Source organism: Amia ocellicauda, chromosome 9, assembly GCF_036373705.1.
Source record: "Amia ocellicauda isolate fAmiCal2 chromosome 9, fAmiCal2.hap1, whole genome shotgun sequence".
In the NCBI taxonomy this organism is placed as follows: domain Eukaryota; kingdom Metazoa; phylum Chordata; class Actinopteri; order Amiiformes; family Amiidae; genus Amia; species Amia ocellicauda.
The window spans coordinates 8,299,902-8,325,585 of record NC_089858.1 but is presented as its reverse complement, the minus strand read 5'-3'; the positions used below and the strand labels follow the sequence as shown (position 1 = coordinate 8,325,585).

Genomic DNA, 25,684 nt, shown 5'->3' with positions numbered 1-25,684 from the left:
AGTGTGAGTAAAAAGCCAGTCATTGTCAGCCTGTAAGTATTGTCACAAGAAAACGAAATGAAAGTGGACATGCAGTAAAAATACCTCACAGCATCCTTACTGTGATGTGTCTGTTTGTGAATATCCTGTATAGGTAAATTATGTATACATATAGCATGAGAATATACACAACAAGCCTTTTCATCACAGCTGCGGTAATGCATGGTATTGAATTATTAATTCCTGAATGATGTTCTGTGCTAAAACAGGAGCATACATATGATGGGGTTTGTTAAACAAAACCACAATTTGAGGCACAATGTGTGTCGAAAACTGCAGCTTTGGATACACTGAGGAAAGCTCTAAGCATTTATTTAAGTGCTACATTGTTGCTTGTTCCTTTTTCTGAGGGGGGAACAGTTCAGCAAAGCAAACACATGCAGAGTATACGGAGTAAATAGCATTATTAATCTAAAATGACTATTATCACTTAAAGGCTGCAAAAGGTTAGATCTGTGAAGATAGGAATTCAGACCAGCCGGTTTGATTTTTCAAGATTGTGCTTTAATTTTGTGTGTAGGATTTGGCTGGGTTTTAGCTGTGCCCCAGTGGATTTTCCTTTGTATGCACTTTAAAGATGTGAGTTTAAGATATAAGAGCACTGCCATGGCTGGCAAGCTTCTCTCCTTGTGGTTAATCATGGGGCATTATTTTGTATTCACTTTTTGGCGGCTGTTGTACTCATGCAGGTCAAGGATGTCGGACCCCAGAGCCAAAGGTTACGTCAATTTGCAGTCTCGAATCTAATATTCCCCAGAGGCAGCACTGTGTTTTACATTAAAAAGTGTTCATTCTGGGATGAGCGTATCAATGCTGAGCACATGAGATCAGCGTTAATGTGAAAAGTGAGTTGAGTGACTCGATGGGATCCTGTGCAATGCTAAATGATTGGATTACGGTGGGTCAGCCCCTCTTGCCACATGGTGTAGTGCTTCTGGAAGCAGGAAGTACCAGCAGGCTTTGAGAGTGGGACCTCTCTGACCAGAAGCGATATCCCGCCCGCTGTTCACCTAGCCACTCATCCCCCTTATGACACGCTGGGTCTGCAGTCGCCTCCTTTTATAACCGACTATGGCTGTCTGTGGAGTAACTGCCGCCTCCTGCCCCCTCAGACAGTCTCGGCTTGCTCTTTGATGAGATGGGAGCAAGAAGCCGAGTCGATTTAATCACGTCAGTGTTGTAAACTGCTCATTAGCTCGGGGATGGGAGCCTGCATGCTCTAGCAGAACTGCTGCTGGCCATCAGCCTGGCTGTTGTAATGCGGTGCAGAGAGAGGCTACTCTTTCACCTCCACACAGAGCAGCGTTTGATTAATAATGCAGACCCAGCATTGTTGGCTGATAGGCCCCTCGTGAGCTTGAACCCAAGGAAGGAAAGGCTGTTTTTGTGGGGTTATTACACCAGCAGCCGCATCCCAGTTTCCTCCTCACAGGACCTGGGCAGCTCTCTGTGCTATAATGAGATGGGGGTTTTTTTCTAGAGAGAGGCAGCTTCCATCGCCAGCACTGAAGGGATGTCACAGATACTTTAGATAGAGGCAAAGGTGTACATCACATCAGCAAGAATGGCAGCCTAGATCGTATTATGGCATTTTTGGGAGAGTTCTTCAGACTTTCAGCAACAGACTGACGGCTGGATCTGTCAGTGTGTCACAGCAGTGCAGGTCTGGCCACGGTGCCCTGGTTTTGGAGGTTAAGTGGCTTTGTCCTGTGCTCCACAGAAGGGCACAACCATTTTAATTGAGAGCCACGATGTGAAATCGAGATTGTGTTGCAAGAGGGCCATGTGTATTCCAAGAATGGAAATGAGATTTAAACCTTGTGAAATGAACCAGCAAAAACATATCCCACCAGCCAAAACACCAGCCAAAGCTCGGCTGGTAGCCATATCTTAATTCATTAATGCCTTATGCTGCCCATAATAAGGCAAGTATGATGCTTTTTTCACATCTTATTCTTGTAGGGTAATATTTGGCAGTTCAGAAGGGTTTGTCATGACTTGCTTCAGCACATTGTTCTTGCAAGTTGTTTTAATGTCTTTTGTTAGTATGTGTTTTAACACACAGTGATTTGTAAAACACACTAAGTTGTAATACCCTGTGAAGAAGTGCTGATTACAGAAGGGAATGGAAAAGCTATATGGATTCTGTTAAATAGACTCCAAATTGATCTGATTCATATGGGAACTCTTTTTCTGGAAATCTGGGCATATGGAAAAGACTGGTTTTGTCACACGTGGCTGCAAAATGTCTGAACCCGGAGCAGACTGTCTGGTGTAAAACCACCTTCTGCTGAGCCGATTGTAATACATTTGAATGGTTTAATTTTTGTTTACAGTACCTCTCACCCAGAATGTAATTTTAGTGAAATGCTGAAGGCAGTACTTTAGCTAAACCAACAATGTTGGGTAGACAGCCCTCAGCAACTTACCCCTTTGTTTCTGAATCAGTGGATTTAAAAACTTTATTTTTCCAAATAACTATCTGGAATGGGAGGGCATTTTAAGAACAAACTGTTTTTTGTTTTGATTCTGAATGAATATTTAATTTCACTGGTAGCTGAATCCCTATTCCAAAGAATGAAAGGAAGACACAGGATATATAGCTGTTGATGTGACTACTTTCTGGGCTACTTCCTCTGGGTGAGGCAGAAGGTATGAGATTTAAAGCTTTCCACTTGCATTAAGTCAGCCACAACACTCAGAGAAGCAGAACTGTGATATAACAGCAGTGAAGAAACCCTGCTTAAATATATTTGGTTAACCCCTTTTACCCAGCCTTCTTCAAGCAGGATGAAGCTTTTAGAAGGAGCTTGAATCTTTGAAATTTGAAATGGGAAGCTGGAAATGGGCACCTGCAGTCACCTCTGCAAACATACATCTCTTCTCATTGCTTTTATGTGCAACCCTGTTGTGGAGCATTGTTTAGCACTGTATCTTGTTTTATGTGCAATTGCCTCCAGATCTGTGAGGAAGATTTATATTCTACTGACAAGCCTTTGGCGGGCCTCTGAAAGACTGAAGCCATCAGACTGAGTCCAGATTTATTGGAGGGCCCTGTGCAGTGATGCAAAACGTTGCGGAAGTCAAGTGAAGCACCCTTTCATTTGAAGGTTATACATACTACATAATAAGCAAGTCAAGACATTGAAGTATGTATTTTTCCCAACCTGTTTTGGGGTTTATAGAGTGCTGATGTTTTCATAAGGTATCCATGTTGTTGTAAAATATTAAAGCATACAAACAGCCCTGTTCTGTCATATATTATCTGATCAAATCTATGTACTCTTCAGCACTTTTGGTTTTTGCAGGAAATGGTTAAGGAACATACTGTGTTCATCGTTTACTTGGCTGCTTCTACAAATCTCCCTGTGTGAGAAGGTTTTGTTTTGATTGGATTTTACTTATTCTGGGAAGTTTTTCTTTCTTTTTCTTTTTTTTTTTTGCATAGTCAAATTTTGAAACAAATTGAAAAACGGTAATGCAAACCAAGAGTGTGAGAGAGCTGTAAAATGCAAATTTCTTCCGTTAAACATTCACAAATGAAACCTGGTTTCCTTTACCTACTGTAACGGCCCTATAGTTTCGTTGTTCTTGTTGGTTTTGAGACCACTGGCAGCTGCAGGTTTTGGTGATGCTTCTGAACTGATTTTTCACAAAAGCGTACCATCGTTATGGGCCATCAGAGCCTTGGGCATCCAACTTTGATGCCAGCCAGACATTGCGCCGTTTCTGTGCTTATAAATATGTATTCACCCCCAATTCATCTCATTTGTCTTTTTTCCTTTAGCTGCTACATGCAGAATTAAAAACACCCCAAACCCATCGTAAGGGTTTTAATTGTTCTCCTGTATTCATTGTACCGGAATTCCCAACGTTTTTCTATATTCTCTGAAAGGTTAAATGACACTTAACCTAACCATCCACTGATGTAGAATAATGTGGTCCTCCAGGTTGACACGTTTTTCTTCGCAGTTTTAAAATTAGACCAGTGTTTTCTTTTCATATTTGGGCTATTCAGCTGACAACTGCAATAAATCCTAAATCACCAATCTGCCTCCTTCTGCCCCCCTGCCTGCCTTCCCCAAGGCCAAACCTGTGGTTTGTTGCAACAAGAACATTAATAAGTGATGAGTCCTGTGATACAAGGGCCTGTAAAGTAAAATCTAAGCTGACATAATTAGAAAAAAAAAAAAAAAACTGTCTTCAGTGGCACAAGCCTGAATACAAAGCCATTTTGACTTCTTTCTGTGTTTATTACACAAATTTGGACTGGCTGACCTCGATTTGCTGTATGAATGGTTGCAATGAGGGTGTGCCACAGAGACCAATAAATATTGTCTATTTGTTAGTTTTTTTGGATGGTGTACTTAATTAATATTTGCTTTGTCTAAACATTCTTTAAATGCTTAAATAATAGCCTTAGTAAGAGAACACAAATGTCATTTCAGAACAAGTAAAATGTTCAAACTTAAAACAAATAAAGAGAATAGAAAGCTCAAGGCATTCCACATTAACAAGACAAAGCCCTTGGAGAGATTTTAGCCCATACCGTTCATGGTGTTATAGAAGTAACTGTTTGCATACAAACTAAGAAGCCATGAATTGAAGGTCAGAAAATCCCCCAATCTCTGTGTGGCACCATTATAGTTTTGAGTGGTCTTTCAGTGCCTGTGAAGCATATGGAATATTAAGCTTCACTGTGACTTCCGTTTGCATAACAATATTGTAATAAACAGATTAGGTTCAATTAGTCCTCCTAATTCACAAAAATCTGTCATAATAAGTGTCAAACAATGAAAAGCTTATGGGAAAGGGTACCACAGCATCAGTAACAGTGTTGATAGAGCAGTGGTTGAAAGGACTGGAAAACTCGCCTGCTGTGTATTGCAATGGAGAACTGACTCTCTGGATCAATTCTTAAAACAACAACAATAAAACCAACATACATTGTGTATACTGGGCTTCTTCATCCATTCAGAATATTTGCTTTATCTTCAATTAAAAGTTCTATTGTATTCAACAAGAAGAGACTCACGCAAGATTTTATATGTTCTAGCCAACATAAAAATTTAATCTCCAAATGACTGTCAGTATCTCTGAGATTCCTATCTTGACTTCTGAACAGCATACCCGGTAGCTATGTGATTCATGACAACTTGCTCAATACATGTTATGGGCTGTTGCTTCCACTGCAGTCTTCTGTGTCGTGTACACTGTAATAATGCAGCGGATATGAACATTTTCAACAGATGCAGACACCGCAACTGGCTATTAATACCTAGGGGGAATTTTGCGTGCTACAGGAGGTGTCAAGGCACCCTCTCACTGCAGATGCTGTGGCCTGATGTCTCTATGGATGTGGAGCGTGCATCTCAGTCTCGTGCCAAACAAAGGCTCAGCACGCTTCTCTGTGAAGATCTCTGCAGGACACGGCTTAATCATTTGTAGCTGGTTCACAAACACCTAGGGATTTAATTCTTTTAAAGTGAATTGAGCTGTTGTTAGCTTGAAATATGTGCGGTGCCTCTTTGAATGTATTTCCTATAGTGTGCATTACAGTTTCTGCAATTTATCCTTCTCGTATTTCAGCCCGCCTTCCTCTTGCCCGTGATTAGGGTGGGAGCTGTGACATCGCACTACTGGGGCATTTCTCAAATCAATTTTTTTCTTGTAGGCTGAAGGCCTTTTATGTTGTTCGCCTCCAAAGAGTGAGGCGTTAATGTGTCTGGACAAATGCCCTTGCGTCAACCCGTGGCCCAGCTCAGGAGATGCTGCCGAGGCATTTTCTCTAACTAACATCCTTTCCAGAGAGGATTCCCTGCTTTATAAAAGGGTTTCAGACAACGGTCTGGCTCAGCTCTTGTTTGGCAGATGACTATGTGTCTGTGCATCTCCTGCTAACAAAGAAGCAGGCTGATAGCAGACAACCTGTAACATAGAAACAAGCTTTTTGCAGCACGCTGTATCTACTCTGCCAGTTCCCTTCCAACTGCTTTCCAAAAGTTGCTTTTCAAAATTAATCCCTTCCCGTAAACATGTGTCCCTTCTCGCTCATCAGATTGCTTTCCCTTGGTGAGACGGTTTGCATGTAGCGCTTTAGACTAACACACTGCTTCCCCATGGTTCTGATGTTCTCTGTATTAGTCAGGAGCTTACATCTGTCATCCACACTTATTTCGCTTTTGCTTCCTTCTCCTTTTCGATTGATGGATGAGCGCTTCGGGCCGTCTCTGTCTATCCGTTATTTTCCTTTACTTCTGATATATTTGGTTCACCTATTTGACCCAGGGCTTTAATTCCATCCAACTGGCACCTTTTTCAATAAACTAATTTACCTGTGCCAGTGGATGTGCTATAGGCATATACGAAACTGTATCAATCCCTCAGGTAGGACTTTTATGTGAATTATGCACTTTTCAAAATCCCATTTTTGTGTTAGTGTGTGTGATGGATGGAAGACCTCAACACATCAGACTCTCGTCTCGATCCCATTTCCTCCTGTACTGTGCCAGCCCCAGGGACACTTGGGAAACTTCAGCCTTTCTTTCCTCCACAACTCTTTGTCTGGAAGACTCTTCTTCTGTCTCCTAATGAAATGAGTGCCACACAAATGGAGCTCCACGACAGGTTCCTTCTTTGAGAAATCAATGGTAATGAAATCTGAAACTTGGAGTTTAATCCAATGAAAGCCTTCTGGAGCTTTCCCAGAGAGATGTCCTCTGAGATGACAGAGGGAAATAATGTTATCACAGAGCCGAGAACCCCGGTATGACTTCACTGCGCTCGCTCAGCGTTCAATTAGCCCATAATAGTCCCTTCATATATTCTTGTGTTCAGCAGGGAGCTTTCAGCTCTAATCAATCCAATCAGATAAACCCTAGATTAATAGTCAAATGTGCATTTGGGGTTGATTAAGTACTTTATTTAGTGGTTTTCAGGGATTTTAAATATGTAGATAAAGCTTCACAAGTTTAATAAAAAATAAATAAAAGGTTTTTCTAATTTTCTTCTCAAGAACTGGAAGACGTGTGACATGAGAAGTTTTCAAAGACATTCAAGGCTGCCGACTCTTACACTGCTAACATTTCCAAGCTAAAATAAAGATTTATTATTTTTTGGTATGATTTTAAGACTTGCGTTCAAGTTAATTTAATTGATCATTTCTCTCTCTCGTTCTCCCTCTCTCTTTTAAACAATGCATGTAAAAACTGAGAGAGGAACAAACAATTCAGAATGAGTTACAGTATTCTAGAATGTGGGCCATTCATGGACAAAACTGTAAATCCATGGTTGGTTTGGAAATAAGTACAGTGAGGGAAAAAATATTTGATCCCCTGCTGATTTTGTACGTTTGCCCACTGACAAAGAAATGTTATCAATTGATTTGCATGTTAATGAGGGAAATAAGTATTTGACCCCTTCGACTTAGTACTTGGTGGCAAAACCCTTGTTGGCAGTCACAGAGGTCAGACGTTTCTTGTAGTTGGCCACCAGGTGTGCACACATCTCAGGAGGGATTTTGTCCCACTCCTCTTTGCAGATCCTCTCCAAGTCATTAAGGTTTCGAGGCTGACGTTTGGCAACTCGAACCTTCAGCTCCCTCCACAGATTTTCTAGGGGATTAAGGTCTGGAGACTGGCTAGGCCACTCCAGGACCTTAATGTGCTTCTTCTTCAGCCACTCCTTTGTTGCCTTGGCTGTGTGTTTTGGGTCATTGTCATGCTGGAATACCCATCCACGACCCATTTTCAATGCCCTGGCTGAGGGAAGGAGGTTCTCACCCAAGATTTGACGGTACATGGCCCCGTCCATTGTCCCTTTGATGCGGTGCTGTTGTCCTGTCCCCTTAGCAGAAAAACACCCCCAAAGCATAATGTTTCCACCTCCATGTTTGACGGTGGGGATGGTGTTCTTGGGGTCATTCCTCCTCCTCCAAACACGGCGAGTTGAGTTGATGCCAAAGAGCTCGAATTTGGTCTCATCTGACCACAACACTTTCACCCAGTTCTCCTCTGAATCATTCAGATGTTCATTGGCAAACTTCAGACGGGCCTGGACATGTGCTTTCTTGAGCAGGGGGACCTTGCGGGCGCTGCAGGATTTCAGTCCTTCACGGCATAGTGTGTTACCAATTGTTTTCTTGGTGACTATGGTCCCAGCTGCCTTGAGATCATTAACAAGATCCTCCCGTGTAGTTCTGGGCTGATTCCTCACCGTTCTCATGATCATTGAAACTCCACGAGGTGAGATCTTGCATGGAGCCCCAGACCGAGGGAGACTGACAGTTATTTTGTGTTTCTTCCATTTGCGAATAATCGCACCAACTGTTGTCACCTTCTCACCAAGCTGCTTGGCGATGCTCTTGTAGCCCATTCCAGCCTTGTGTAGGTCTACAATATTGTCCCTGACATCCTTGGACAGCTCTTTGGTCTTGGCCATGGTGGAGAGTTTGGAATCTGATTGATTGATTGCTTCTGTGGACAGGTGTCTTTTATACAGGTAACGAGCTGAGATTAGGAGAGTCCCTTTAAGAGAGTGCTCCTAATCTCAGCTCGTTACCTGTATAAAAGACACCTGGGAGCCAGAAATCTTGCTGATTGATAGGGGATCAAATACTTATTTCCCTCATTAACATGTAAATCAATTTATAACTTTTTTGAAATGCTTTTGTCGGGATTTATTTGTTGTTATTCTTTCTCTCACTGTTAAAATACACCTACCATTAAAATTATAGACTGATCATTTCTTTGTCAGTGGGCAAACATACAAAATCAGCAGGGGATCAAATACTTTTTTCCCTCACTGTAATTTGTAAAAGTTATGTCCTTGAAATTAATCTGAAAATAGACTCATAAGCATAATGACTTGGGGAACTTTATAGACATTCCCACAACAATGTACACTCACCTAAAGGATTATTAGGAACACCTGTTCAATTTCTCATTAATGCAATTATCTAACCAACCAATCACATGGCAGTTGCTTCAATGCATTTAGGGGTGTGGTCCTGGTCAAGACAATCTCCTGAACTCCAAACTGAATGTCTGAATGGGAAAGAAAGGTGATTTAAGCAATTTTGAGCGTGGCATGGTTGTTGGTGCCAGACGGGCCGGTCTGAGTATTTCACAATCTGCTCAGTTACTGGGATTTTCACACACAACCATTTCTAGGGTTTACAAAGAATGGTGTGAAAAGGGAAAAACATCCAGTATGCGGCAGTCCTGTGGGCAAAAATGCCTTGTTGATGCTAGAGGTCAGAGGAGAATGGGCCGACTGATTCAAGCTGATAGAAGAGCAACTTTGACTGAAATAACCACTCGTTACAACCGAGGTATGCAGCAAAGCATTTGTGAAGCCACAACACGTACAACCTTGAGGCGGATGGGCTACAACAGCAGAAGACCCCACCGGGTACCACTCATCTCCACTACAAATAGGAAAAAGAGGCTACAATTTGCACAAGCTCACCAAATTGGACAGTTGAAGACTGGAAAAATGTTGCCTGGTCTGATGAGTCTAGATTTCTGTTGAGACATTCAGATGGTAGAGTCAGAATTTGTCGTAAACAGAATGAGAACATGGATCCATCATGCCTTGTTACCACTGTGCAGGCTGGTGGTGGTGGTGTAATGGTGTGGGGGATGTTTTCTTGGCACACTTTAGGCCCCTTAGTGTCAATTGGGCATCGTTTAAATGCCACGGCCTACCTGAGCATTGTTTCTGACCATGTCCATCCCTTTATGACCACCATGTACCCATCCTCTGATGGCTACTTCCAGCAGGATAATGCACCATGTCACAAAGGTCGAATCATTTCAAATTGGTTTCTTGAACATGACAATGAGTTCACTGTACTAAACTGGCCCCCACAGTCACCAGATCTCAACCCAATAGAGCATCTTTGGGATGTGGTGGAACGGGAGCTTCGTGCCTTGGATGTGCATCCCACAAATCTCCATCAACTGCAAGATGCTATCCTATCAATATGGGCCAACATTTCTAAAGAATGCTTTCAGCACCTTGTTGAATCAATGCCACGTAGAATTAAGGCAGTTCTGAAGGCGAAAGGGGGTCAAACACAGTATTAGTATGGTGTTCCTAATAATCCTTTAGGTGAGTGTACATCTAGATTGCTCACACCGCAACCTACTGCATGTATGACAATGAAGAAAACCATTCTGCGCTCAGAACTGCAATGCTATAAGATTTAAATAGGACTTATTTAAGGCCCATTCAGAAGCTGTTATATTGTTCTGACAAATAACCACTATAATAATTGGAAATGGATTTAGTTTGTTGTCCTTACTATGGTGATAAACTAGCCCAAAACGGAGAGATGATCAATACCGAGTGTTAAAGACCAATAAGTGCCAAGTGTCAAATCGTGTCATTTCAGAATTGTGAATCCCAAACCTTTAATCTGATATTGAATCTACAGTTTCTAAAGCTGGGTAAAGGAAGTAAAAAAAAAAAAAAAAAAATCCATTACCTGCACCTGGCACAGAGGAAAATGCCAATCAATACAGGGAATCTGTCACAGGGCCGTATGGTCTGCAAGACAACCTATGATTGCTCCCCCGATATGTATTTATAGTGCCGGCTCACAGCTCTCATCTGTGCAATTAATAACACTAGTGACGGAAACAGATCTTCAACTGGAGCCTCTTTCTTCTGCTGTCCCTTATATTTTAGCACTACAATAATAATCATATTCATAAACATTTCTTGGAAATGGTTGTGTAGCTGTTAAACTTCATATTTTATGCAGAAAAAGGGCATACGATTTGAAACCGTTTACTCATAAAAGTTCGTGAGCGGGTCTAAATCGTGAAACTAAGCTGGTATGACACACTGCAGCAACTGTCACTGGAGTTCAAAGTGTAGTAAACTTCTGCGTTAAAAAAAGTTGAATGATCAGTAATCACTGGACTGTACTTTATTGCCAGTCACAGGAAATTAAACAGATGGAAGTTGTATTTTGTCACTGGGATATTTTTCTTGGCACCAGCATCATTGATTTTATGCCAAAGCTTGGGTTCAAGATCAGTTCTGAGTGGAACTGTTCTGGGATTCAGAAGTCCATGATATGAATGTCTTACTTTTACTTCATGAATAATTTGTCATCAGCAAACACTTGCTTGAAATAATCTTAAACCATTCAGTTGTGTGGACACTGAAATTATCCTATTTGCAATTAATCTCTTGAAATCAACATTGTTGGCTGTGCCCTGAATATAGGAAAACCCTGCTAGTTTTCTATGCTTCATGCTCTTTTGTTTTCTACCCATTTGTGAATGTCTCTCAGGTAAATCAGAAATGGCCACTAGGCAGCAATGTTGTGCATTACCCCTAGACTTAAAACTACATTTAAGGACATTTAAAACATTTGATTAACGACAGCAGATTACGTTTTTTGGGTCTGGGTGTACGTGTGTGTATGTGCATGTGTGTTTGGGAGCACTGAGACTGATGGAGACTAGAAAACTGCTCAAAGACAAGATGGGCATTTAAAAACCTTGCTTCCAGAGAATGCTCTTCTTTTAGTTGCCATTTCTTACTCATTCTCTCTCATGTTCGTAACAGAGAATCGAGAAAAGCTTTGATTAAGTAGATATTGTGTGGGAGTGCTCATCCATAGAAGAATCTGCCAGTGTTTGGCTTTAATTAGGGCCAAGCAGCTCTCATAAAGCACAGTATTACACCACAGACTTTCACAGCTCAGAACCAGCGCAGAGATGATGTTTTCCACTCCTCTGGTCTCTGCTTTCTCTTTTGCTCATTTCTGCTCTGTTTTGTTTCAAGACATTAAATTGCAGGGCGTACTACAGTACCTTTAGCCTCAAGGTGATAATCTGTTTGGATGTTAAATTGAAATATAAGGACCTTGTCATAATAATCTTATTTTAGAAGCTTTTAGACTTTGTGTTTTGCAATGTATCATAACCATTTGCTGTGACTCTTGTGGTAATGCTTTGATTTTGTAAAATGCTAGCTTATTGTTTACCTGACTTTATTAAACACGTACAGGAAATGTCATTCAAAACTCCTTCAAAGCAAAGGTTGAAATGAATCAGAAATATATAACATATACTCTGTTTAGGGCGTTATTTTTACTTGAGACACTATTACATTATGTGGACATCATGTATAGACTAATGTGTGAAATTTATATTACATTTTTTACAAGTCTTGCCATTAGCCTTTTCTTGATTACCCATACATAATACAATAAGCCATTTTTGAACAAGATATTATCACTGCTTTTAAACTCAAAATCATTATCAATCTTCAATTCATTATCATTATCTCCATTATCAATGGCCAGGACACTCCTGTAAAATAGATTTTTAATCTCAGTGAGTTCTTTTCCTGGATAAATAAAGGTTAGAAATCTTAAAAAAAAAAGTTCACTGCAAGGTATGGAACTCCCTGCACACTGAACGAGAACGCCAATTCCCTCGTATGCAGGGGTCTTTACTCTTTTTCTCACTAAACGTTTCTCATATTTGCCATAGATATTCTTGCTGTTACATAAAAATAAATAAGGAAGTAAATGATCTAGCATAGAAGCCCCATTGGCTCTGGATGCTGGAGTCTGCCAGACACAACACAGTGTGTCCCTGGACAACTGAGGCTTAAAGAGGATTTGCAAACTCAACTCTTTATCTCTCTCGACAGAATATCACTCCTGTCACTGTAAATCTGCACCAAATAGACGATCATACTCCCCACTTTTGTGAGGAATACAGCATGAATGAATACTGCAATTTCACACTAAAGTAATCCCATTCAGAGAGGCCCAAACCAGCGTCACAGATTTTCTTAACCCATTCAAAAGAACTTCCTTCTCTTTAACAGCTGGAGCACTTCCAAACAACTGGATCCTTCGCTGCTCATTGTGTTTACGGGTTTGGTCAATGTTTTAATACCTTCTTCTGATGAGGACAAGTGACTGGTTTTTGAGAATTTTAAAATTTAAAAAATGTAATTAAACCATTCTCTTACCCATGAAGCCATTGTGTCCTCTATCATTGAGCCTGCACAGCTTTTACAAGGCTTTGAACCCAGCTTTGGTGTATCATTTAAGCAGAGGAGGAAGGCCTATGAGTACTATACAAAAAAATACCGCCGATGTAATAAAACATGTTGGAGCAATCTTAACTTCCTGTAATCCAAAAATCCAAAATATGTTCCTCTCGTAGTGCAATAAGGATGGACATTCTCTCGATGCGAAACCTAAAGGCCACTTATGCATGTGTGTCATCTAGGAAAATACTGACCTGTAGCTTAGTTAACACACAGTCCTCGAGAAGAAGTTTCCCCACCTGACAAAATGTAGTCATGGGCTGCTCAGAGGAGTAGCTGTGGGCAGTGAGAGGATGTGTCTGAAGGTGACATGAGAACAGGCATGTCAAGTGGCTGTTATGGTGCCATTTAAAGTAATACAAACACCTCAATGAGGGTGAACTTGCACACTTGTGCAAGTTGCCTTCTGGCTAAGATGACTGTATAATACACAGCAGGCCATCACGTCCCAGTCCTCCAATTGCTAATGCCCGCAGAACTACCTTGTGACCTTTGTTTTTTATTTCATGGCAGTACACCTTATGATTTGGTACACAGTTGGTTTTATAATTATGCTTTTTTCCAGGGAAAAATATCTGCGTATGTGTTTGTTTGTAAGCACTTCCACGTTTTGCAAAATTATTATTATTATTATTTTTTTTTTAATTTTACTTTGTCATCTGGAGGTATCTGTGGTTAACCTATTGATTAAATGTTTCTGTGGTGCTACCTGATTCAAGAGATGGCCACGCTATAGTGTGTGCTGGGAAAGTCACTTGTGGCTTAAAGATTTGTTATCTTCCGTATCCACACAGCCAGACAGCAGCATAAATCACTTACACCACAAAGTTTGGGAAATGAGTGTGCTGGCTTCCCAGTCCCCCAGCCTGTGGATTCTTATGACATGAGCTGGACAGGAAAGTGAAAAGGAGAGCATCCAACATACAAGAATCTGTGGGAGATTAACTGTACTGAAAGGATGAAAAATCGTACAATTTAGCAGTTTATTCTATTGTGTTTCAGAAAGATGTCCAGATGGCCCACATTGAGCCTGTTAGTCTAAATGTATGAAGGTAGCGCACTGCACAGTCTTTCCTCTTCACCTTGAGACGAAGACTGCCACAGTGCACCTCCTCGAGAAGCCGCTTGAGCAATGTTTCTGTCATCTGAAATAAGATGAGCTTACCGAGCATCCCAGAGGGCTATTAGTGATTATAAACTGGGTATTCTCTGTTCATTTCCTCTTAGAATATATGGTAATCATGTTGGTAAGAGTTTTCCTGCAAGAAACCACAAGCAAATATAGTTCTCAATCTAATTAGCTCTCTCCTAAGGCACACAACGATCAACATAACAGTTGATCTGTTTCTGTTGCCAGGAGATTTTAATAGCTTACACTTGGACAGACAACAGAATACACATTTTGCTAATTGTGGAATGTGGTGCTTTCCAATAAGTGTAATAGTTTAATTGTTCATTCTTATATATTTGAAAAGGATAAGCTGTTGCTAGACAGAAGGTTTAGGAACATCTGAGGCCTTGCAGTTAAAATCAGAAATGCTACATTAGACGGAGACGTGGAAAAACACAGTATCATTGGATTTCAGAGTTGGGTTGGGTTGGGTTGATAAAACACCTTTTGTTCCACTATAATATACTTTCTATCAGTTCTTGAAGACGGGAAGACTGTTATTAGCAACTACATCTACAAGAATATACAGTACCATGTGAGCTAGAAATGTGAGCATGTTGAAAGTGATATGGTGCACCAAGTAATTAGTCAATTGTGCTATGACAATGAATTATGCTGTATGCCTGGAAGCATGTTTATTGAAAGTGTTGAAACTGAAATTGTTGGGTCTCTGCGACAGTATAGCAATACTGGATTGAAGACACCATCATTGTGTATCTGAGTCTTTACAGAGAACGCCATAAGCAATTTGAAATTTCTCTCTACTTTAATAACCACACATGCCTAGGTAACACAACCTTTGACACTCAAATAATGATTGCATTGGATAGGTGAAGAAAGAGTTAAGTGCCATGTACCATCTGTGTTTGATGTACTTCAGTGCCATAGAAGCGTAGCAAGCAGTGGTTGCGCATGGAGGTTCATTGACTAGGCTACATACCGGTTTTTGTATGGCTACATCAAAGGTTTCATTACAAGACAGATTTCATGCAGTAGTATAGAGTTTAATTCATTTCACTTTAGAGAAAGGTCCAATTTCTCTTTTGATCATTTCCTTTAAAATAAAAAATGTAGGTTATGATTCCACTTATTTCACCAGTGTTTGCAACAGAAGAAAAAATGGTGTATACATTTATTTATTTTTATGTGGATGTCCCTTTGTGAGTCAGTGCAAACTGAAAAATGTAATTTCATACATCTTCTAAATAATTAGATGTACATTTTGCATTCATCTGTCAGCTTTCTGTGTCTGCTTGTCTATTTTCTTGCTTTTCTAATGTTGTGGCGGTGTCCCTTGAGAGCCTGAGGTGAGCTCTGACTTTTGGAAGAGATTATCTTCCACTTCACACAAAACTGGAATCCTTGTCTCCCCTGCCTTGATGTTTTGGTCTGAAGGTGGAGATTCACTGTTTGTGTGGGAACTATAAATAGAGTTCCCGCCATAATCAATCATTCCTTTATTTCCCACAGCTAGAAAATGGAAGGTCAATTATATAGAGTTGCTTTGGGATGAAAAATAAAAGGCCACATTGTTTGTGCTTTATTCCCCTAATAAGTGTTAACACTCAACCTGGTTTTAACAATGTCTATGTGCTGAAACATGAAGAAACATTACACAATAATCCGCCACTGACATGTAAGCAAAATCAGCTGGTTTATGTTGGGATTTCCAAGGCACCGTGCATGACCTCGTCTGTTCTGGGTCAGTGTAAAACAAACCCTGCGTGTCAGGTGCATTGTCATACTTAATTTGCTGAATGTAACTATCACAATGAAGACTGAAGTGTAATTTAAAAACTGGGTTTATCTGAGCATTGTTTGTACTGCCACTTTAGATTCTGAAACAGCGTCTTCCTGTAGATGTTAGAGAAAATATGAATCCCTTATATAAATTAAATTCAGTCACGTATATCAAACAGAAAATCTTTAACAAGAAGATGTAATAAATAAATTGAATATCTAGATTTCTGTCTTGCTGTGTCAGTGTTACCAAGTGTTTGTTGTTTTTTTATTATTAACAAAACTTCAATGACTATTAATCTCAACTAATGTATGCACTTTTAATCAAAACGCCAGCGCTGTGTGTTTTAGCAAGAGATATTTTCCCTCCACCAGAGCACAACAAAAACTGATTGATTGTAATGGCTACAGCCGAGACAGACGCAAAAGATTACCACCGCCTGGCTTTACGTTATAAAGCACCGTGTCTTGTTGTGTTTCTACCAGCTTCTAGATATTTCTTATTCTGGCTTATAAATGGAATTCCTTGTATTTTTTTATGAGTAAAAGGAAAAAGCTGCTGTGAATAAAAAATATAGTTAATGATGCTATCTGTAGTGACTGACAGATAAGGCCTTTTCTGTTTATGTTAAGTTAAAGGCCGCATATTTGAGAGACTTGTGTTTAAACTGATTTGTCAGGAAATAAAACTCCAAAATCTATAAAACTCTTGGCTTTGTTGGCCATAAACTATTCCTGAACAGGTGTTCTCTGTGGAATATGACAGGGAAGACTTCTTAAAAGGATTAATTTTGCTTCTTTTTTTCTACCCCTTTTCTCCAGTATCAATCTAATATATCAGAATGAAAGACTCTCACTGAGTGTGTAATCTGATTGGCTGTTCAGGAGACCGCATTGTGGTTCTGATTCTGGGGAGCAAAAATGGTGAGTGAACCAAGGTCATGCCTTCACTGCGACCCTTTGAGAGTAGGTGCGTGTGGCTCTTGGAATTGGCTTGGGTCTTGTCAGCGCACAATGCTTAGTGCTGAGTCACCACAGTCTGCAGTGTAATATTAGGTTGCTACAGCGGTATTAGATTGCTTATTTCATCATTCTGTTTTGGTTGTATTCGCTCACAAATGCCCTCCATTCATATTCCTTATTGTAACCAGAGCTGTTGAAACGCAAACTCTTGTAATCTTTGACGGGATGAAGCTTTTTGGATTCTTCTGACTAGGTGCATTTTTCAAAACCTTTGCTGGCTGCATTGTGTGGTTTAATACAACTGTCAACACATTTTGCAAATGATTTATGTCAGAACTATGAGCCATGAGCAAACTTATAAAAAATATAAAAAAAGGTGTTTCTTTGTTGTTACTCAATATTGTATACTGATATCTTATAGCAAGCTACATTTTAATGTACGGCTTAGCTTCTGCACTTCTCAGCTTTCCGTATCTCCAGGATGGAGTAAGTCTGGCCAAGGAGAGCAAAAGGATGGATCACTTTGGAGAAAAAGCATTTGCAAAAGGAGCTGAGAGTGAATGACTCTTCTGAGTGGGTCAGTACTGAGCCACGTCCTGAGGGCAGGGCCTACGCAGTTACTGAACACTGTAGCAACTGCTTGATACTAGACGCATCACACTCAAAGAAGCAGTAAAACCCATGTGACATGCAGAAATACATCCAAACTTAAAGAGGGGGGACTCATTAATTGAATGGCACATCTGATTGGGAATGAATAGTCATGATTCTCAGGAAATAAGGTGAATTACTGTCCCTGAAATTTAATTTGAGACATTACTGTGATGGTTAGGTAACTCCAATTCCATGCAAACCAGGTGCTTGATGATCTGCCAAAAGACTCACGGGCATTTACAGTTTCTTTCATTGGGAGCTGTTGTCTGTTGTGGTTTGAAGAACAGGCAGAAGTGGTTTCACCTGGGCAGATGACAGAGTTAAGCTTTGATGGTCATCGCTGCTAAACAAAGCACCAAAGTGATGTCTAAATCTACTGCAGCAGCATTTGGTGTAAATAGGTCAGCTATTACATGGAAACTGACTGCCTTGAAGCGCTGGCTGGAGTTTCAGGAAATTCAATTTTGTTTTTTAAACTGTTTTGCTTCTAGCGCTGACTTTTTTTATTTTCAGCACTTCTGTGCTAATTCCCAAAACATTTGCCTATGAACTCCCAGGTACATTCTGTACAATTGGGAACACTGCATGCGATTGATGTCATCTCTCTTACTCTGAGGTGTTCATTGATTTTCTTTCACTCGATTAGCTACTGGGCTCAGGTGGACTGTAGCATTTTGTTCAATCATGAGTATATTTTGGAGGCAGTTTAAGTATTGCTCGATATCTACCTGACATGGATTGCTATACGCTTTCTAAATGACAAGCGGTGTCGTTGGACTTTTAATTGACTATAAAACATGAAAAGTCATGTGGAAATCGCAGAGCTGTTGTAATGGATTTTTCTTTGGTTTTAAGCGAGACATTGTATAACTAATGGCTAAATTGAGGTCAATTTATAAAGAGGACGTTCGCAAGCAAGGGACTAAATAAGCCAAATGCTACGTTATATTGATTTGTTATATAAAATGCCTTTTCACTACACTTCACTTTTCACTATATTGATTTCTCATCCAAAAGCAATGTTTACTTATTTGATATTATTATTACTATTTATTTTTATTGAAACGGGGACGTGTACAAGATTTACAGCTTGGAAAATGTATTTTTTCTTTCTATTCCCTTGGTTTGGTTACTCAGTGCCTCAATCAGCATAGAGACTACCCAAGCACTTGAATGACTTTCAACACTGGAAGCATCCAAAGTATCTTATAGACAGAAACAATACATGTCTGCATCTGAAAGCAAACACTTGTTGCCCATCCAGGTGTTTCAGAGCATGAGGATTTCAGTGAACACTGCCCTCTGGTGGGCATCACAGTTGAGGGTTGTTCAACACACATGCAATGAGGAGCATGATTTCTCAGGCGGAGTGAATTTGTTTCGAAGGCGTACTGTTGGAGAATCTTCATATAACGTTTGATTTAACTTCCAACTCAATCTTACAATGTATAGTTTTCCTAAAGGAACCACGCATAAAAGGTCAGTGCTGAGACGTGTGTGAAGCTGTTGGGTGCTCTTGATCCACGAACACGATGGCACACAACGATGGGGGACATCGACTCGGGATATGCTCTAGGTAGCATGGCATGTGGTAACCAGTCATGTGAATGAGATTGTGGAGAAGGTTTTCTGCAGTTCACAGCTGTTGTCACACTCAACTGCAGCGTGCCGGGCCTTCTCTCACGCTCTGGGAACCCTGCCTCGATGACACCTCGCCGGCAGCACTGGCAGAATTCGCAAATCTGGACAACGTTCCCAGGGCTTTTTTATTCTTCAAGAGAGAACATTCAAAGGTGTCAATTTCTGTAAGCTTTCAGTACCTCTGGAGGCTCAGACTAGCCAGCTGTCGAAAGCCCAGCACTTATCAGTACAGTACTCCGAGGACATTGAAAATCCTTATACTTTAACTTGGGCTTGTGACACAGCAGGGAAAGGCTTTTTCTCAAACAGGTTGCATTGTTGCCCCTCCCACATTCCCAGCCTCTGCAAACAGAATGTGTTTCACAAGTCTCAGTATTTGCAGTAAACTGTACTGGCTCATGCCTACTTTCATCACTTGAGTCAGTGCCAAATTCATGGTGTCAGTGGCTTAGCTGCGTGATTCTCTTCCCCAGCCATTCACACCCTGCAGGCCTGGCTGTGGCTGCATTGCACACCTAAAGTATTAAATATAGCATTGATGGACACTATTTCACCTCGGCAATGGATTTTAACTCCTGTGTATGTACAAACACCCTTTAACTTGAAACACTGAAGGGCGAATAAAATGGTATAGTATAATTGAAGATGCTTTTATACTGCTGTTCCCCATGCTCAGAGCCAACTCGGGTCATCGGCTCAGTGAGGTCACTGGCTTAGTCCCCGGCAGGAATTAATCAGTGAGTTATTAAAAGCATCGCATAACTCGGCGCAGTTTCGCTGTAATATGACGTCCTTGGTTTTGGCTCATGCAGGATTCAGCAGCGGACCATATTCAGGTCAAGTTTGAAGTGTGCGTGTGGATCGTCACATAAGACACTCCCCTCTTCTCACAGTAGTGTGCTTAACTGGATCTCATGAAGGGCTTCTCCTGAGTGCTGGATTTGTATAAGCCATGGTATAGTATAAGTGTAAATAAATACTGTGAGCATTCATACTCACATGAAGGTGGAGTGTCACGCACAAACAGTGGCATATATAGGCCTTAATACTTCCACTTATTTTTCTTTAGATATTCATAACTTTCCTTTTCTGTTCCCTAACTAACTTCCTGACTTCTTTTAAGAAAAAATGAAGGCCATTTCACATGATTTTCAAGATGTCTTTTAAAGCCGTCATCATCTGTCCTGAACACGCTGGTAAATTATGCAGTTGAACATCTAACATCAGATTTGAAGATTAAAGGCCTGGGATTTTAGCGAGCAACATTTCTGAAAAGCAGTGCTTTGCATTTAAGCTTATTGAGTAACAAAGAGTCTTACGAATGTTTTCTTAAATTTGTGAAGCAATTTAATGTATTGCTCAGGTTCGCTTCAGAAATGGTTGGATTGTAATTGTGCTAGAGAACCCTGGGGGTGGTTTTAGCATGTTTTATGTATTTAGAAAAATTGATTGCTCCTCAATTTTCAATTCTGTTACCCTGAAATGGAAATCCAGTATCCCTAATAAAAATGGATAAAGCTACATATCTTTTTTCTCTCCCTAATGCCTGATTTGTAATGCAATGCCAGTGGCTTCTTTTCTGTGCTCAGATAATGATCCTAGAAGAAAAGGCATTATTCCTTTATAAATAAAATGATTTTTGGCAACTGAGAGAAAGCGAGAGCTAGAATGCTAGAGGTCACACGAGAAAATAACAAAATTTGCATAATTCGGAGAGGTGTTCGTTTTTTAAACTACAGCGTTGTAATTTGAAATCATATTTTTTGTTCTTTGATCGTGTTGTTGTGGATTTGAATGCATTTTCTTTCATGCTGTCTGTCACTTTGAGCAAAACTAAAATTAAAATCCCGCTGTCTGATCTTCAACCAGTCCTTTCTTATGAGTGTCACAGCGAACATGAACAAATACACAGAGTGAACATGAACAAATACACAGGTCTGCTGGAAAAAACGCAACAAAAAGGATAATCCGTGAAATCCCTTTAAATGTAACAATGATAAACAGGTGTTTCACAGATTTGTAATGAAAGTGTATTCTGTAACGAGGGCATCGTTTTACATTCCATTTCTTTCCAAGTAATCAGAATGGTAGCAGCTGGTACTGTAAACTGGAATACAAAGACTGGGAACTCTATTAAGAGAGAGAGCGTGGCTTTGAAATCGTCTCACTATGGGAAGACATACACACAAATTCCAAAGCTGAGATATGAGTTCTCTTACTGTGAGGTTTAATGGCACAAGCGCGGGGATCTCTGATACAGAATTTAACTTGGTTCTAGGGTGACTGCCAGCGATAGGATTTCAGTATTAATTTTAAAGTTTGCATGCCAGGAAGCACATTTGGAAATCCACATAATCACGTTGTCAAAAGTGCCTTTAAGGGATTTATGGTAGTGTGCCGATCAGCTGAAAAATAAATCTTGCCCTTGAATTCAGAAGAACTGGTATAAAATCTCACTGAAGACTAGGCACGAGACCTGGGCTGCACATGCAACAAAGAACAGTCAAACAGTAATACATTATAACCAACAAAGAAATTCAAATTGTGGATCCTACACAAATAATTATTCCCAGTTGTTTTTCTTATGAAATCACAGCAGAAGAGATGAAAACGTGACTCGAACAGCATGTCACTAATGACTTATTTTCAGAACAATTAACTGCTCCTGGTCTGGAGCTTGTACTGTATAGAAACAATTGTGGGCTTCACCCTTAGCAACCGCCAGAATAATTCCGAAAAAAAGACTTTAAATAAAATGCCAGCTGTTTATGCCTGGCAATGCTTTGAAGGGACTGCAGTTAGTTATGAAACATTCAGTTCATTAGCTGTCATGAGCCAACATGGCACCAATATGGAGGCTGTTAAGATAGAGTGGCATTATATACTGCAGTGTGGTGTCTGTTTACCATGACAGCGTTGATCTGTGTGTGATAGCTGCAGTGAGGCCGGTATGGTTTTCCATGTGGTGATGCCATGCCATTTCAAGTGGGAATGTTCCATGAGTTGAGCCGGCCGGACTCTACGCTGTCAATAATTCATGAGAACGGGGAATTTGGCTCTCACAGCCATCTGCCGCCTTCCTCCCACAGAGTCTCCAGCGATAGGATGAGAGCGGCAGTCTGGTAACTGTATCCCAGGGAGGTGGGACATCGGTTTCGGGTTACAAATCCCAGAAAAGCCCACTCCAATCTACATAAATATTGTAAATTATAGAACGCTGGCTCTGGCAGACTACAGCTGATGTTTAAGCTGGTCACTCCACCCTGCCATACGTTCGCAGACTATTTCCAACCCTGTTCCCTTCAGACCATTTGGGATCCAGCTGTGAAAGAGAAAGATGATAGACCTATTTCTGTTTGAATTGGAAATTAACCTAGAGTATTTTCTAGTTTGAAGACTATTTAATTGATTGTAAACTGGCAGACTTTTCCTGGGTGCCGTACCTGTGATGAAGTATGGCGCGGCTTTCCTGTGTGTTGCAAAGAGTGATGTTTCAAAAGCCATTGGTCATAAACTAGTCAAGTTAAATCTTGAGAGAAATCACAACTACAGCAGACGATGAGAGTTATGTGGTTTGGGCTTCATCAAGAATACATTCACACTTCTGTTCTCAGGAAAGGAAAAGTCAGATCTGTTAGTACGGCTTAATGTGTACCAGTCAGTCCGAAAAGGCAAGGTGTGAATTGAACTTTAATACGAAAGCCTTCATAAATCTCACTCTCTCTCAGGGGGGTCACTGCATTATTTAAAGTGTCTTTTGATGTTCAGCACATTTGCTACTGCCTTTTAACTATGACATGAGCTAAAATGCCCTTTCCCTACGCTCTTATGTTGCTACATACAGGCTTCCAGTTCTCCACGGCCTGTACCCTCTTTTCTGCCGATCTGTGAACCGGCTCCCTCCACCGCTGCAGTCTCGATGTACTGTAAAACAGCGTCACTGGTGTTCTGGGGAGAGACAGAAACAGCTTGTTGTTTCTGGCACTGTGCACGGTGAATCATTTGTCCTGTTTAGCTGAAATATAACAGATTTCAGTTTCAGGTGCCCAGCTGCAAAATTCACACCACATGCGCTTCTGTAAAGAGATGGGATTTGACACATGTGTGCAAACTGATCCCACACCTTACAGTTGAAATGTCAAAATAAACCCCCCATCCCCCCCACCAAAACTGCTTCCAACAAATGGCTCATTAATAATTTATGGATGGCTCATGTCCTGCTATAATGTGCATTAAACTAAAACCGATTGTGTATTGAAAACTTTTAAGGTTCGCCTATGCTGGGAATCTTGGGGGACTGCATTAAAGATGCAGGAGAGCATTTGAATAATGGAAGCATCGCTGTCTGGGTGAAGCGGGGGAGACTGGAGCAGTGAAATATGAGACAGACAGGCCGTTTAGACAGGAAAAGATAAGTTCTAAAGTTCTAAAAAATCACTAGATTCAAAACCCTGCCACTCCTGATATGGAGACACACTTAAAGACATTGGTTTGCTGTTCAGATCAGTACCACCATCTGTTGATATTGATTGCCCTGAGCCAAAAAATAAAAAATGAAGGAAAACATACATCATACTGATATTATGTAACACTCAGTAGACTCTGTTTGTGTACATAATAGTTTTTTTGTTCATGTGTTCGCCCCTTTTAAGTTTTAATTCAGCAGTGATCTGAAAATTGAAAGACTGAAGACTTGTTTTAATCGCATGGCATTTGTTGAAAGGTTTTTTTTTTGCACTCATAATAAGCAGCTGCTTATCCCTCAGTTATTGTCTTACCAAAGGATGTGGTAAGTCAAGTAACTAATGGGTAGAAAAGAAAAGAGAAAAATCAATAGGCTTTAGAGGCAGACAATATAGGTTTAATGTCTGATTAAAAGGAGAAAATAATGGATGGCGTTGAGGCAAAGATTACAAGTCTTGCTTAATATTCAGGCTTCCTCTGATAACACAGCACTGGATTTGTCTATATTTATATGCCATAAATATTCATAAACATAAAGCACTGGTGCATGAAAAGTACAGACCATAAACAGAGCGACGCAAAACCTGACTCTTTTTGATGACTTGAGAAAATAACATGATGAGCTGCATTACAATTTGAAGAAGAAATAAAAAACAAAGCGTGGCGTATTTCAAAGTGTTTATTCAATGCCAGGCCGATTTTTCACGTTATTATTGCTTTATAGTATATCTATTGCAGATTGTGGATTCTCTGCATGTTGTGGCGTACAGCAGTCACGAAATGAAAACTCTGGAGTTGGCAGGTTGGGATTGTTAAGGTTTGAATTATTCATTCTGTGCAGAAATAGATTGGAAAAGTCTTAGTGTTGCAAATGATCAGCAAATAAGGTCAGTGCCCACACATCGGCATTACGGTAATTAAATTATGTTCAAATCAGCGATGCGAAGTCTTCCGATCTGCCTATTTACTTTGAGTTGTAGTAACCATACAGGAAATGGTCCATGCTATAAATCCGATAACTAGTCTATAAATGATGTTCACAAGTTTATGCTTTAAAGGTTTATAATATTTCATATGATTGAGGTGTTTTTTGTTTGCTGCTGTTGTTGTTGTTCGAGACGGTAGCAGAAGAGCTCCCTCTGGGGTAGGCTGCTTTGCATTGCAACTGACTGGTATTTTCAGTGTGTTAGTGAAAAGGGATTATTATGAAGTCAGTGCTGTTTCCAGTCAGATTGGTGAAGTACATTAGGGCCGAGAGAAGACCTACCATATGGTCCTTGCTGTCTTGCTTTCTTGTATTACAGCCCTCCCACAGAAATCTGGTCACTTTTAATGATGTGAACATTGTCAAAATTACTCCTTGGCCTAATTTTCTGGATTGTAAAATATTAATATCATGTTTTTTCAAAATCGTTCTCATATCTTAAAAAAAAAAGAAACTGAAAACCTCCAGGCTTTTTGTGCTTTGTACTGACAGTGTCTTGTATGATCATTCTGAAGAGCGAAGCAAACGCCTAAGAAGCCTTCTCCAAGAATACGTAAACACATTTCAAATCTTTGTCACCAGACACATTTTCTGTACATTCTAGCAAGAGCTGTTAATCTTAAAAATGTAGCCTGAGGATCCTTCTGTGCTTTGAGATGGATTAGAGGAATATTATGGCTTTTCACCATAGGTACAGAGCAGATTCAGGCAACAGACTGATCGCAACAGCAATTCAGGATCAAATTGTTCAAAGTGGTGATGATTCAAACTAGTAAGCTATCCAAGTTTCATTATACACCCGAGTACATGAATCGTTCCACATCAACATAATGCCATCTGGATCTCATCTAAGTACGCTATAAGCTTACTCATGTGTGACTTATAGCTATATTAAATCAATTAAAATACCAGAAGATTTTAACCTTGTAACAATGTTGTAA

General features: G+C 40.3%; 1 protein-coding gene across 4 annotated transcripts in view; it reads left to right on the top strand.

The window, feature by feature from the left end:
* The window catches only part of vav2 (vav 2 guanine nucleotide exchange factor), a 159,524-nt gene that overhangs the window by 88,037 nt on the left and 45,803 nt on the right, over nucleotides 1-25,684 (top strand). The window lies entirely within an intron of this gene.